General features: G+C 50.1%; 1 long non-coding RNA gene across 2 annotated transcripts; it reads right to left on the bottom strand.

Moving 5' to 3' along the window:
• Positions 1-4,524: 4,524 nt before the first annotated feature.
• LOC120391519 lies at positions 4,525-8,078 on the bottom strand. 2 transcript variants are annotated; one of them, XR_005591365.1, is made up of 3 exons: positions 7,844-8,078; positions 7,411-7,602; positions 4,525-4,667 (listed from the first exon to the last, which is right to left on the bottom strand). It is a non-coding gene; the product is annotated as an uncharacterized LOC120391519 (long non-coding RNA). The 2 variants fall into 2 exon arrangements; XR_005591364.1 differs by lacking the exon at positions 4,525-4,667 and having other exon boundaries at positions 7,332-7,602.
• Positions 8,079-15,544: the final 7,466 nt, after the last annotated feature.

Genomic DNA, 15,544 nt, shown 5'->3' with positions numbered 1-15,544 from the left:
AACCACGGTGGCTTTTTTTTGCTTTTCTTACTATGTTTTTTAAATTGGGGTAGACATTTAAGTTAAGTCTCTATGATGGTGTCTTTAAAAAGTTTCCACGCAGCTTGCAGGGATTTTACTTTAGTTACTTTTAATTTCTGTTTCACTAACCTCCTCATTTTTGTGTAGTTCCCTTCTGAAATTAAATGCTACAGTGTTGGGCCGCTGTGGAATTTTCCCGCCAAAGGGATGTTAAATTTAATTATATTATGGTCACTATTACCAAGAGGTCCAGCTATATTCACCTCTTGGACCTGATCCTGTGCTCCACTTAGGACTAAATCAAGAATTGCCTCTCCTCTTGTGGCTTCCAGGACTAGCTGCTCCAAGAAGCAGCCATTTAAAGTGTCAAGAAACTTTATCTCAGCATCCCTTCCTGAGGTGATATGTACCCAGTCAATATGGGGATAGTTGAAATCCCCCATTATTATTATTTAGTTTTTTTGTTAATAACCTCTCTAATCTCCCTGAGCATTTAAGAGTCTCTAACACCATCCTGGTCAGGTGATCTGTAATATAGCCCTACTGCTATATTCTTAATTTTCAAGCATGGAACTACTATCCACAGAGATTCTATAGTACAATTTTGTTCATTTAAGATTTTTACTTCATTTGATTCTACTCTTTCTTTCACGTATAGTGTCATTTCCCCATCAGCATGACCTGTTCTGTCCTTCCGATATATTTCGTACCCTGGTATTACTGTGTCCCATTGATTATCCTCATTCCACCAGGTTTCTGTGATGCCTATTGTTAGGGGGCTTATTCCTTCACCCTCCTACTTCCCTGGTCCTTCTCGCATGAAGAGAGAGCAACAATACCCAAAGTCCAAAGGCGCAAACAATTCAATGTTTATTGGGGTGAACTTCCAGCAAGCATGATTCCAGTTTCCTTCCTTAGTGTCCCCCTTCCCAGCTCTGACACCACAGAACCTTGCCTGTGTCCCTGTTTCTGTTCCCATCCCCTGTTCCCATTTCCTCCTTTAGCAAAACATGATCCCAATTCCCCCATCCCCAGTCCCGGTTCCCATCCTCCCCCACCCTCCCCTTACTTCCTGATTGACTGCAGACTATATAACAAAACCTGAGTTTTGCTTAGCTATTCCTTAACCAATCATTTTACTGAAATTTAACTAACCAATCCTAACATATTGTAACACAGTTATTTAACCAATTATATTCCACCATCTTCATTGGTTTACACCCAACAAAATTAATTATACAGCAGACAGAAACAATCACAGAACCAGACAGATACCATGCAAATAAACATACAAAACAATACAGAAGTGAGGATTTCACAACTACATCTATACAGACATAAGGGTTTTCCAGCTGTGTCTATTGATAAGTGAGTTCTTGCCAGACAGGATGCTATCAAACTAAGTTTCCTTTTACATCTTCTCGGCTCTTCTCTTTCTCTGGAGGTGACAGGACTATCAGGACAGGATTATATTCCTAATAGCCCAATAGCATCTTATTTCAATGAGACTAGTTTGGAAAGTGAGGATGTGACCGCACACTTCCCAGCTTATGGCTGCCTTTGCTGCTTATTAGGCCTCAGACTGTCACAGTAAGAGAAGGCCATTACACAGACAGTGATCTTTGATTCTTTCTTTTATACCTCTATAACTAGCTAAGTGATAAGAATACACCTACATTCTTAAAGTAAAGGCCTTTGCAGACAGGCCTGAATATCTATATCCGAACACCTATTATATCAATAGCCTCATTTAATACTAGGCACTCTAGTTCACCCATCTTATTATTTAGACTTCTAGCCAGGGCCAGTTCTAGGCACCAGCAAAACAAGCAGGTGCTTGGGGCAGCACATTTGCAGGGGATGGCTTTTGGGCCATCCTTTTTTTTTTTTTTTTTTTTTTAAACTCACTTCCTCCCCTCTCACAACCCTGCAGAAGCGGCGCCACGGAGCAGCTGGGCATCCAGCATGGGAGCTGAGAACCCATGGGACCCTGGGAGCTGTAGTTCCTTGCCTAGCCTCCTGCCTATAGAACCAGCCCTGGAGCAGGGAAAGAACTACATTTCCCAGCAATCCCTTGTCAGCTATCAACAGGAAAGGGAGGAGTAGGGAGTGAGGTAGCTGATCCATGCTGCAGCTTGCTGTGAGTTGGGGAACAGCTTTTTGTGAATGAGGAAAACGTATGCCCAAGGAGTAGAAGGCTTTGGCCCAGATATCCCCTTCAGAAGACTTCCCCAGACTAGATTAGGGATACTGGTGTGACTTCACCTTGCAGCCCCCAAAGAAGGAATTGGGTGGTCTAAATGGACAGTGCCCCTCTCTATCTGAAGCCTAGCAAGGGAGGTATGTGGATCCCACTAGAATTTAAAATGAAAAGTAAGGGAGGGGAGGCTCTACTGGAGCTGGGCAGCTTTAGATACAGTACCAGGCACATAGGAGGATTTCCACTTCTGAGCCATGGAAGCAGAAATTGACTTTTCCATTCCAGATTTAGCTAATATTCAGAAAGGGAATCTAGCACCTGCCTTCCAGATTTGAACACCTCACAATTCAGGAGTGCTCAAGCTCAATTTGTGCATTGGTTACTTAATTTCTCCCAAATCAAATATACTGATCCACTGTAACTTGCTGTAGAAAAAGTAGTATAAAATTGAGCAAGAAATGCTTCCCAGTGGTTATTAGGATTGGAATTGCTATTTTCAACAGCCATTGCCCTTTTTTTTAGTTTTATTTGTTTAAAAGGAAGATAGTGATATTGCACTGGCAAATTCCCCATAGAAAGAAAGAGTGGAACAAAAGAATAATGAAGGCACCTCAACTTTTCCTCATTTATGTAGGACAGTCTTATAATATGCATCCAGATATCCTCCAATCACACAAGCTGAAAATTGTTCCACTTTACTGCAGTTCTGTAACCATATGGGAACCAATCCTGTCTGTGTTCTGTGCACATCCAAAATTCCTGCTGAATGACCCACCCTGGGAGCAAATTACCAGTGTCCCAGGGCTGGGACAGCAGGAGGGTGCAGGTTGGGGGGAGAGCCCAGGGTTGGGGCAGCAGGGGGTTGGGGGGAGGGCACTGGTGGGGGAGAAAGGAGGGAGCCCAGCGCTGGGGCAGCAGAGGGTGTGGGTGTGTGTGGGGGGGAGAACCCAGGGCTGGGGCAGCAGGGGAGTGTGGGGGGGAGCCCAGGGCTGGGGCTGGGGGCAGTCAAAACATTTTTTTTTTGCCTGGGGGAGCAAAAAACTAGAGCCGGCCCTGCTTCTAGCATTGGTATATAAGCATTTTAAAAACTTGTCATTTTTTGGCTGTCCTCTATTGCATGACACAATTGAATGGGACTTTTTTCATTTGACTGTTTCTCATCAGATCCTCCCTGTATTTTATCATTTTCCATCCTCTCCTCCTTATTAGGACATAGGGAATCTCCATTTATAGATCCTCCCCTAAGGGCTGTCCGAACCAAATGCTCCTCCGTACTTGTCGGCTTTCCCCCAGCCCTTAGTTTAAAAACTGCTCTACAACCGTTTTAATTTTAAGTGCCTGCAATCTGGTTCCATTTTGGTTTAGGTGGAGCCCATCCTTCCTGTATAGGCTCCCCCTTTCCCAAAAAGTTTCTCCAGTTCCTAATAAATCTAAACCCCTCCTTCCTACACCATCGTTTCATCCACGCATTGAGACCCTGCAGTTCTGCCTGTCTAACTGGCCCTGCACATGGAACTGGAAGCATTTCAGAGAATGCTACCATGGAGGTCCTGGACTTCAATCTCTTACCTAGCAGCCTAAATTTGGCCTCCAGGACCTCTCTCCTATCCTTCCCCATGTCGTTGGTACCTACATGTACCACGACCCCCGGCTCCTCCCCAGCACTACACATAAGTCTATCTAGATGTCTCGAGAGATCTGCAACCTTCGCACCAGGCAGGCAGGTCACCATGTGGTTCTCCTGATCATCGCAAACGCAGCTATCTATGTTTCTAATGATCGAATCGCACATTACTAATACCTGTCTCTTCCTAATAACTGGAGTTCCCTCTTCCGGAGAAGTATCCTCAGCTACCAGAGCTACTATCCCAACATCAATCACACACCACTAGAAACAGGATCTTACTCTTACAAAACACAGGCCTTCTCCTTCCCCGGCTAAAAGGAAACTCTCTTAGCTAGCCATGGGAGCAGGTCCCACATCTGCCCTGTGGGCTGCAGCCACTAGAGGCCACCATTCAGACACACAAGGCCAATATACTACTCTGAAACCACTAATAAAGGGGACAATTAGTGCTGCATGACATTCAGAATTTCCATCTTGCAGGAAATTCCAACAGTTGTTTTCATCCCCTATCAGGATACAAAGTTGAAATTTTGAATTTTATTGCCAAATAGACATTCATTTTGACATTTTCGATCCAAACAAATTTTAACATTCCCAAACTGAAGCAATTTATTTCAATGTATTCAACTGTCCTGAAATGCTTAATTTTGAGTCACTTCAATATTCAACTGCATTTTCCCATGTGACTTGCCTTATGAGAGATGTAGTTCGGAGCCTCATGCTTCCATTTTATCGGATTAGCCAGGCTCCCTTGATGGACTCTATCTCCCATTATACAGTCATAATCATCTGACTCCTATGATGCACCACACAGCATATCTGAGAAAAAAAAAACCATGTTGCATTATGGGAGATGTAGTCCTCCAGGAAGCTCAGCCCATAGATGAGAACAGAGCTTGAACTACAATTCCCATAAGGCAATGTGACCTAAGGGAAAACCAGTTTAATGTTCTGTTGAAGTGACTCAAAATAAAATGTTCCATGTCAATTTTTTTTTAAATTAACTATTCTGATTTGGGCCAAACCCACCCAAAATTGAATATTTCATTTGGATTTTCCTGACAGAAAATGTAAAATTTGCAGCAAAAAATTTGATTATGGGGAAACTGCATTTTCAGCTGAAAAAATCATTGTCATGGAAAATTCCTGGCCAGCTATATCAGTGATGGCCTCAGGGAAGTGGGCGCAAACCCATTCCCCTGTAACTCCACAAACATTACGCTTGCAGCCAGTACTGATGTGGCTCGATTGGAGCCATTGACCTGGGAGTTAAAGGACCCATCCTCCATCACTGAACTGGACAGACCCACACCTTGCCCCATGTATTTAGCTCCTTCCAGAGGCCCCAGAACGTGCAGTGACTGGTGCAAAGAATAATGTCCTGATTCAGGAGTTGTTTTCAGGCAACCACTCAAACAGGATCTTCCTGGCTGAAGGGCCATTTCGGTGACTGCAGCCCTCCCCAGCACCTGAACGGTCTCATTATCAAGCCATGAGCAAGAGCAGCTAGCGGGCAGAGGGCATGTGATGGAGGGTCTCCCGCACAGCCTGGACTGGCCCTTTGGCTAATGTAATGAACACCCAGCACAGACACTTGGATAAGAGCCTCAGCAGAGATGCTGTTCCAGCTCCTCAAGGATCACCCATTCAGTGGATAAGGCGGGTGGTTCATGCAGGCAGCAGCAGTCACCTTGGCTGGTGAGCACCAGGAGGTGCCCTGAGTGGCCACAGAGCAACTCGCTGGACCAGTACACAGTGGTTTGCTCTTTGTGGGTTAAACACATAAGAGAGGTGGGGGCAGTGCTCGTAAACAGGACAGCAAGAGGAAAGGCCACTGGCTGCAATGCCAGCAGGAGCAACAGTATCAGCGGAGCCCAGGCAGGCGACAGAATCACAGCTGCTGCAGAGGCAGGAGCCTTGCACCATAGACAGGGCAGCAGCAGAGCTGGAGGACAGAGCTGCAGTCAGGGCCTGAGTAGAGGATGCATTCACGGCAGGAGCAGCAGGAAACACTTAACCGCTTGGGTAGCACTGACAGCCCAGAACAGAACCCATCCACAGCCAATCCCATGACAGAAAAACATTTCACCTGCATCCAGACCCTCGCTTCTGTTTGAGCAGGAGCAGAGCTTTTGGAAAGAGAGATCCCAGCTTGATTTGCAGGCGTTAAGTGAAGGAAAATCCACAGGGTCCCGGGGTAAGTTTTCCGCATGGTTGAAGGGGCTGAGGTCCAGCAGTTCCAGGCACAGATCACACATTCTGTCATTCACGGGTCACCCCCAAGGAGCTCAAGTTGGACAGTGTCATGCTGCCGCAGGGGGAGAGGGCCACGGGCAGACTCAGCCAGCTGGACAAGCCAGAGGGAGAGAGGCTATTTGGAGCAATAGGGGCCCTGTTGGCTCGGGGGAGGATGGCAGGGTCAGTGATTGACAAGCAAAGCCTGGGAAGAAGAGCTAGATTGACCAGTAGGCGGTGAGATGCCGTCACCAGGAGTGCTGGGAAAGAGGAAGAGCCATCTTGGGGGGGCTGGTGCCAGTCACAGAAAGGGCAGGGCTGGCTGTGAGGAGCTGGGCAGTCCCAGGCCTGCAGGCAGGCAGGGTCCCTGAGAACTGGCCTCAGGATGCCTGGCAGCAGCCCCCCTGTCTCTGTTTGAGGGAACTCCCAGCACGGAGTTTGTTGGGAAAACTTCTCCACAGCTGGGCGGCGTTAGCCCTGCAGCTCCTAGGAAAACCAGTCACCACGGGGCAGGTGCTGCTCTGGTGTTAGGAGCGTGTCTGGGCGCTGGGGTAGGTGATTAGAGTTGGGGGTTTTAGTAGAGTTATTGCAGTCTTCACCCAGAGCCCGCACCCCTTTGGGGTGAGGGGAAATCCTGGGGCCAGCAGCAGCCCGACTCCTGCGTGGAGAGGATGCCTGTCGGCAGTGATCATCAGCCCCCTGCAGTGCTGAGGGGTCCAGAGCGTCTCTGAACCTGAGGGTCACTCACAGCGTGGTGAGTCACCATCCGTCAGTGAGACGGTCAGGGAAATGGTTTGGGAGACCCCCGACTCCCTGCACTGTGTCCTCAGCCAGCCTTTGGGGATTTTAGTCCCTGCTGCCTATTAAACCTGTTGAAGGACTGACCACCCATCCTGCATGTGAGTTCTGGGGACTGTGCTGAACCCCATCTGCCAAGCTGCCTTGCTGCTGTGTAACCATCAGGTGGGCTACAGTTCACTTCATTGCCCTTCTCCAGGGCGTAAAAAAACCCAACTCCCATAGGAAGCAGCTGGAGACCCAGAGTTCAGTCTCTCAGGATTTTCAGCAAGGATTGCACAGGGTCAACCTTCCCACATTCAAGTCCCAAAAGATACGGATTTAATTAAACAACTTCATAAAAATCTTGTGATAAAGAAAAATAATCATCTAATTTTACAGCACAACATGGCTATTTTATAATCCAGACATTATATTCACTTATACATAAACATAAATAAAGAAAACAAATTCAAATCTGAACAGTTCAGTCCCCACAGAAACACAGTGAGAAGAAACAGGGAGTTCCCAAAAGGTAGGTTTTGTTCACCTAGGTCTCAGTTAGAGTCTTTGATCACCAAATCTAGACAGTTTGCAGAGTCTAAAACATCTTCCCTCCACTTGCTTGTAGGGATCTTCAGTTGGAATCCAGGCAGACTCTTCCTCTGCTGAAATCACTGCTAGTCAGTCAGCAAACTGATTAACCAACCACTCAGTTACGTGTCTAGATTTAAAGAAAACCCTGTTACAAGAAAATACAAAACTGAGAATAGCAAAACAGAAATGACTCTTTCCCCATTGCTGCATTTAAAGAACAGTTGGTGACAGACTAGTTCAGACAATGTAACTAGAGCAGTTTGGCTAAAATCAAACAACATTCAAAGCGTACAATTAAAATAGAAGTGTTTTTCCCCTCCCAATTTCCCCTGGCTGAATTAGCATTGCCCAGGCTTCCCTGGTAGAGGGTTAACAATAGCACTAACCTGCTGCAAAATGCTTCAGATTTAGGGACAACAACCTGCTTTCTGCTGCTGGGCTCAGCTTCTCCCAACTCACCCAGGGCACATGGCCCCTGCAAAGCAGCTGCCCTGACTGCTTGCCCTCAGGGCGTCTGACCCCAGCAACAGGGAACCTACTGGAGCAGATCCAGAACTGCTACACCCAATTCCAGAAGCTTTGGGAGTGGAGTGCTTAATCTGCCTAGCAACAATGCCCAGACACAACTCATTCCTCTCTCCCCCATGGGCAGTGGTACAAGTAGAAATCATTTCTTGCTGGTACTGCACTCATGGGAGGGACACGTGACCCTCCATGTGACTCCTCCCCACCCCGCCCCCAACCCGGGGCCCCCATGCTCAGGGCCGGCTCCAGACCCCAGCGCGCCAAGCGCACGCTTGGGGTGGCCTTTTGCCGGCAGGGCGGCAGGCAGCTCCGGCGGACCTTCCGTAGTCATGCCTGCGGGAGGTCCAATGGAGCCGCGGGACAGGTGGACCTGCCGCAGGCATGACTGCGGAGGGTCCGCTGGTACCGCGGCTCGGGTAGACCTCCTGCAGGCATGACTGCGGATGCTCCACCGGAGCCGCGGAACCAGCGGAACCTCCGCAGGGACGTCTGCCGGAGGTCCCGTGAGTCGCGGGACCGGCAACCGCCAGAGCGCGCCCCGCGGCACGCCGCCCTGCTTGGGGTGGCGGGATTGCTAGAGCCGCCACTGCCCATGCTCTACCCGTCCCCTGCGACACCCCCCTTTGTATCTACAAACATCAACATGCTTAACTACTCACTTCCCCCAAAAATATGTACTATTCAGTCTGTTTGTATGGGAGTTGGGTGAGGAGCCATTTCAGCATATGTAGGACTTATTAAAAGGCAAATGTTAAGTGGAACTGTACCCTAAACTGCTCGATGGCATCGTACCCAAACACTGCATTTCAATGGGGGATTCAACTTCCTTTATAGGAACAGAACAGACTCCTGAAACTCTTACCAGCACACAAAAGTGCTCCAGACTCATGCAAATAGCCCCATTGTCTTCAATGGGATTGATCAAGTGATTGAGGGTTTACAGGTTTAGGTTCCAAGTTTGTAAATTGTTCTGGATGAAACTGACAATGCCTGAGCTGTCAGATCAGGAGCGTCATTCGCATAAAGGTGGGCAGATGTGTGATAAGTCTTAGCTCCGTTGCTAAGATGAGGGACATATTTTCAGCAAAGTTCTTGGCAGATTCCTGAGACAGCTGGTTTAAGGCCGTCTGTGTCCGGCATTATAATCTTCACTTATAATTCTCTCACCCACAACGCTGGAAAAAGAGACATCTGTTTTCTTTGTTTTGCTGCTCCAGTTCCAGTTAACAAAATGCATGTTAGACTAGTTTGGCTGCAAAGAAGAATTATCTGTACACTGGGGAATATATGTGATTCCTGTCAGGCTGCAGAACTGGGCTGACATCAGAATCCAAACATCCTCTGGTCCGTGCAAGCAGAGGCATTCCTCGAATGATTTGGACTTGATGTGATGCAGTATGGATGTCATGGATCATTCAAACCAATGGGGAGAAACAGAATCAAAAACACTGTTTAAACACCTTCCCTCCCCACTCCCACCCCTCCCCTCTTGACGACTCTTGACCAAACAGCACAATATATGTGCTAACACACTGAAACAAAGCCTTTGTTTCAGTGTGTTAGCATATGCATTGTGCTGTTAAACCCATTTAAAGAATGAATGCCCTCCCTAGCCCCGTTCTGCTCCTTTAAAGAGCTGAGCGCAGCCCCACCCCCTCCGAGGAGGCGGGGAAGGGGCGAGCCCCAAGTCTTTCCGGTACTCTGTACCCGCTAAAATTCTCTTGTTGGTACTATGTACTGGAGGGTACTGCCCTACGTGTACTCCTGCCCATGAGTCTCTTAAAGAGACATCTCCCTATTAGGCACATGGGTTACAGCTACAGAAGAGATCATTGTCACAGGTCATCAAGGGCATAGGCACCAACTCCATGGGTGCTCCAGGGCTAGAACACTCACGGGGGAAAAATGGTGGGTGCTGAGCACCCACCGGCAGCCCCCTATCAGCCTCCCCTTCATCCCCAGCACCTCCCGCCCACCGGTGGGCCCCACCAACCAGTGCCTCCCCCTCCTTCCCCGTGCCTCTCGCCTGCTGTGATCAGCTGTTTTGTGGCATGCAGGAGGCTCTGGGGGGAGAGGGGAGGAGTGAGGAAGTGGTGCGCTCAGAGGAGGGGGCAGGAAGAGGCGGGGTGGGGATTTGGAGGAAAGGGTGGAGTGGGAGCAGGGCCTGGGGCAGACCTGGGGGTCAAGCACCCCCTGGCTCACTGAAAAGTTGGCGCCTGTGATCAAGGGCCCCTACAAAGTACATGTACCAATGGGACACTGCGTTTTACTCTTGCTCTATCAGGTCATGTGACTGGGGAAATTGAAGGGTATTAACAGTGTGGGCACTGGTGACCCTAGCAGTAGTGTTTACCCTGTTCTGTTATAGTTACTTCCTGTTTAATATCATATACTCTTGCATACATTGTGTGTGTTTGTCATTTCTTGGGAGTCTCCAACCATCTGGCACGTAAGTGGGGGTTGCTCTGTGGTTAGAATTTTCCTTTCAAGCTGCCCCGGTGACCCTGCCAGGGGAAGGACTGAGAGGGGTGAAGGCACTGCCAAATCAATGCCTATGGGAAGAAAATCAGGAAGTTACACCCTGCAGTGCTGCAGGCGGGATCCAGAGGAACCCGGCCTGTCCATCAAAGTCCATCAGGAGGTTGGCATTAAAGGAGGTCATCAGGTGGAAAGGGGCACTACACATATGAGGTGCATGGATGATCTGAGACAGCTGGTGCTCTGTGGAAGCTATGCCATGACGACATTGATCAATCACATTTCTACAGCACACGTCACCATAGAGTCTAGGCACTGGGTTGTGCTGCTTGAACTGTCTCATCTTCTCATGTCAAGCATCAAGTTCGTATCAAGTCTCATCTGCTGCCCACTCTCACCCTTGTGCTGCAATGGATGCTCCCCAGTTGTACTGACAGCATTTTTCCAAGATCGTTCGCAGGTGGCTCCTCTGTTATTTCTCTGGGTTTGGGTTTGTGACTCGCCGGTTGTAGGTTAGAGCTGGGTTCATCTGTGGGTTTCATTAGCGTGGTCGTCTCACCCTACTGGAGCATGCTGCCCAGATAGCGCAGTCATTCACACAGCGTAAGAGCCTGTTAAATAAGAACTGCTCTCAACCTCTCCCCTGCGGCCCCCACTCGACACCTCCCACACCTCTCTGCTCTGTTTATCATCATCACCTTTTCTTCGCGTCCTTCACCAAGTGGAGAATCTGCAATGTTCCCATTTGAATTCATTTCTCAGTTAGGTGTTTGGGAGATGAAGTATAGAATGCTTTACTCAAATCTAAATATATCACATCTGCTGCATCCGCCTCATCCACAGATTTTTTAAAGCTATTCTTAAAAAAGCAATCAATCCTTCTGGCAAGATGTGTCCCTATAAACCTGCATTGCTTTCTGCTTAGGCTTCCATTACCCTCTAGATAGGCAGCAATTTTGCTAGGAATAAATGTTAGACGTAGGCACATGGAATTGCAGAAATCACTACAGGGGTGAATTTTGCCCGGCGGGGGCAGGAAGGGCTTGGGGGGCAGCAGCACAGAGAAGGGATGATGTGGAGCAAACAGTGGGGAGGTTTGAGGAGGGCTCGGAAAGCAGAGCTGCTCCGCAGATAAGAGAGGTGGTTACCCAGCAGGGCAGTCAGACTCCCTCGGGGGCTGGGAACACGAAACTTTCTTGCCAGAGGAAGATTCCCACCAGATTGCAGAGCCCAGGGGTGTCTGCCGGGAGAGAAGAGCCAGGACTAGACTGTAGTGCCACAGGCTCTGGCTTTAATTTTTCCGGATGGGTGCTCCACCCCCCCCCCGGCCCCACTTCTGCTTGACCCCTTCCTCCAAGGCCCTGCCCTTGCCCCGCCTTGTCCCACCCCTGCTCCAGCCCCTTCCCCAAGCAACTACCGCTGGCTGCCAAACAGCTGATCAGCAGCAGGGTGGCCAAACAACTGATGGGCGGGTGGCTGGTGGGTGCTGAGCATCCACTGTTTTTTTCTCATGGGTGCTCCAGCCCCAGAGCACCCACAGCGTAGGCATCTATGGTAGTGAATGTATTTCCTTTGGTCAGTGATTTCCAGAGCCAGGAATGGGCCAGCACCCTGGCTGGTGCACTGCAGCCATCATTGGCACGATCCCAACTGACATCAGCTGGGGATCCAGCCCAAACATTCTACAACAGGAACTTGGGTGGCAATTCTAATGAGGTTTGAACCAGACCAGGCCCTGGCTGGCTCTGCTGGGCGTATGGGAGGGAAAAGCAGGAATGTCTTAGGTTTGTGCCTGCAGCCAGCAGCTCTGGCTCTGATACCCACAGGCATGAGGGAGCCCCTCTGGGAGCAGGTTTTTTACAGTCACTTTCAAAGTGTAATGGCCCTTTGGAAAGAGGAACTCGGACGGTGCATTCGTAACGCTCACCCTTATCTCCTGCTGCACCCAGTCATAATAACTGGCCTGACAAATTTACCCTCACTGTGAACACAGCTGTAAAAGTTTGTGAGCGTTCCTGAGATGGTACAATGACCGAGAGTAACCAGGGTTGATGGGAAAAGGTCCCAAACGGGAGACAGACAGAGTTAGTCCAAACGAAAGAGCCTTCTGCTGTAACTCAACGAATGGGTTCAGATCACGCCTGGCAAACAAGAAATGTGTGGAACCAGAAAGGAGTGAATCCAGTGCTGGAGATTAAACCTACTTGGTGGTCAAAGGAATGAGGGGATGGACTGTTCCACCCATCGCTCCCTTTTGGGGCCCTGAAAGAGACTTTGGGGAGAAAATTAGGCTCTGGTACGAGCTTCACCATCATGGCTCCCCTCCCCCACCTGCATCTTCTGGGACCCCCAGACCTTTATTATCCTGAGTCTGAGATGTCCTGACCAGACAGGGCCAGAGAAAAGGACCCAGATGGTGTCGCCTCTACCAGCTCCAGCTAATCCCAACCACCACCTGGGATGAAACGGGTCGGACTGTAACAACAACAGCCGCTCCAGCCCATCTCAGCAGCAGGATGGTTGTTACCAGCTCTGATACCATCTAAGAGACAGTGCCGGGTTTACAATGGCGCCAATGGCACCGGGCCTACACCTAGAAGGGGCCCTGGTGCCCGGACTGTAGCCCTGCCCCCTGCGTTCTGCCCATGCTTTGTGCCAATGCCCCACCCCCACCCGGCCTCTCCCCACCAAGGCCCGGCCTGCTGCTCACTCCTCTCCGCTCCCTCCTAACCGTGCGAGCGGTGAGTGGCACCTTGAAGGGAAAAGAGGCTGAGCGTGGGCGGGGCCTTGCGGCAAAGCATGGGCGGAGCCACAGTCCAAATGTCCACAAATGATTAATCTGGCCCAGGGAAGAGCCTGTCACACAAGGGGGGCGGGTTCCTTCTAAAAACTCTGCAGCTCAAGGGGACGAGCCCAAGGGAGGCTGGTGGACTGAAAGCCTGGCTCAGTGCTTTACCGTTCAAAGGCTTTCCCTGGTTTTTCCCTCTTCGCTTTGTCTTTGATCAAAGGTTAAAAGGGTTTTTAAGGGAACTGAGCAGGCTGGGTTAGCGCTGTTTAATGTCGGCCAACGGCTGGGTTCTGGTAACACCTTAGGCCAGTATATTCCAGCTAAATGAATACAACAAGCCCTCCTGGACTCCCTGTGCATTACCCTCCCCTGCTGAGATTTGCCCAAGTTTGACTGCAGGGTTGGGATCTGTTTGGTGCGGTGTGTGGGTGATCTATGCCACAGCCCCCTCTGTCCCACTGCAGGACCCAATACCCTCCCCCCGTTTCAACATCATCCATCCCCCAGGCTCGGGGCCTCCTCTCCCCACCCCAGGCCAATACCATCACCAACCCCTGCTTCTCCACTGACGTCTGTCCATCCCCCCCCCCCCTTCTCTGGAGGGAGAGGAGAATCGGGCTCCTTGCCTCCTCCTCTGGCATATGCAGCACCGAGAGCACTCGCTGATGAGCCAAGTGCCCAGGCCATCCCTGGGGTTAGTTCCTGCTACGGGAGATGCCTCAGGATCTGGCTCCAGTTCTAACCACCCAATTCTCTGTGTCATCCTCTCTAGAATTACTTGGTCCATAGAGCTGTATCTGTACATCACTAGGTCGGCTTCACCGACCAAGGGACTGAAGGCGTCTGGCACTGGGTGGACAACACTTCTGCGACATTAACGTGAGCATTGTTCCCTGGGGTGATCCTCTGCTCTCCCCTTCCTGACCCCAGCCTTCCCCAGCTGCCCCTGCTCCTGCAGGCGCTTTTCACCTCTGTAGCTCCAAGGCTGAGGCCAGGGATGAAGCCACTCGAGTTTGATTTCATGCCATGAGGACTGAACGACTCAAGGCTTTATCAGTCCCCCCGCAGGTCACTGGTTCAAACCTTGCCCAGGTCTGTAGCGCCTACATGGTGTTGCTGCTGGGTGCCCTTGGTATGAAATGAGTTTGCCAGGTCTCAGTCCAGTTCCCAGTGGGTAAAGCATCCACAGATCGCACTGGGTGCTCGTTGGCCATCACAGCCAAGGGACCGAGGACGGAATGGGTCATGGGGACGGAGCGCCTCAGCCTACAGAAGGGTCTCTCCAAGGCTGGTCTGGTCTGAGACATCACGGCGAGGGGAAACCTGTGCTGCCATGGCGTGTGTGGGCAGCAGCCTCTACCCCTGCACCAGGGCCTTCAACAGTGCAGCCCTCCACCACTTATGCCATTAACTGGTAGTAGGTTATTATCCTCTAGTGGGCCAATTATGATGCCTGCCCTGTGATCAGGTAACGCTGTCTGTGGCCTCATGTTCATTTGGATACTTCAGAATAAAAGATCCATCTCCTCTAGGGGAAAGCAGCAAAGAGTCCTGTGGCACCTTATAGACTAACAGACATTTTGGAGCATGAGCTTTCGTGGGTGAATACCCACTTCATCGGATGCATGTAGTGGAAATTTCCAGGGGCAGGTATATATATGCAAGCAAGAAGCAGGCTAGACAAGAAGCGAACGCATTATGACGCAATTGTCCTTCAGACTTCGCAATCTGGGGTCAGTCTTGTCTGAGAAAAGGCCCTGTAATTCAGGAGGAAGGCCTGAGACCTGGAGCCAGGAGATATGCCTCATCGTCACTCCTGATGCCAGAGTTCTGGCTGCAGAGTCCGCTGCATCCAGAGAGGCTTAGAGGGAGGTTCTTGCCACCTTTTTACCCTCCTCAAGTAGGGCCGTAAATTCTTGACGGGACTCCTGGGGAAGAAGCTCCGTAAACTTTCCCAAGGACGTCCACGTGTTAAAGTTATACCTGCTTAGGAGGGCTTGTTGGTTTGCCACCCTAAGTTGAAGGCCCCCGGCCGAGTATATTTTGCGGCCTAGGAGGTCCATGCACCTAGCCTCCTTCGACTTAGGAGCAGGGGCTTGCTGGCCATGACGCTCCCTTTCATTCACCGATTGCACTACTAGAGAGCAAGGAGGTGGGTGAGTGTAGAGATATTCATACCCCTTTGAGGTGACCATGTATTTTCTCTCTACTCCCCTGGCTGTGGGGGGAATCGAGGCTGGGGATTGCCAAATGGTGTCCGCATTTGCCTGTATGGTGCGGATAAACGGGAGAGCCA

Source organism: Mauremys reevesii, linkage group 26, assembly GCF_016161935.1.
Source record: "Mauremys reevesii isolate NIE-2019 linkage group 26, ASM1616193v1, whole genome shotgun sequence".
In the NCBI taxonomy this organism is placed as follows: Eukaryota; Metazoa; Chordata; order Testudines; family Geoemydidae; genus Mauremys; species Mauremys reevesii.
The sequence above is the reverse complement of the archived record's forward strand: the minus strand, read 5'-3'. Positions and strand labels throughout refer to the sequence as shown.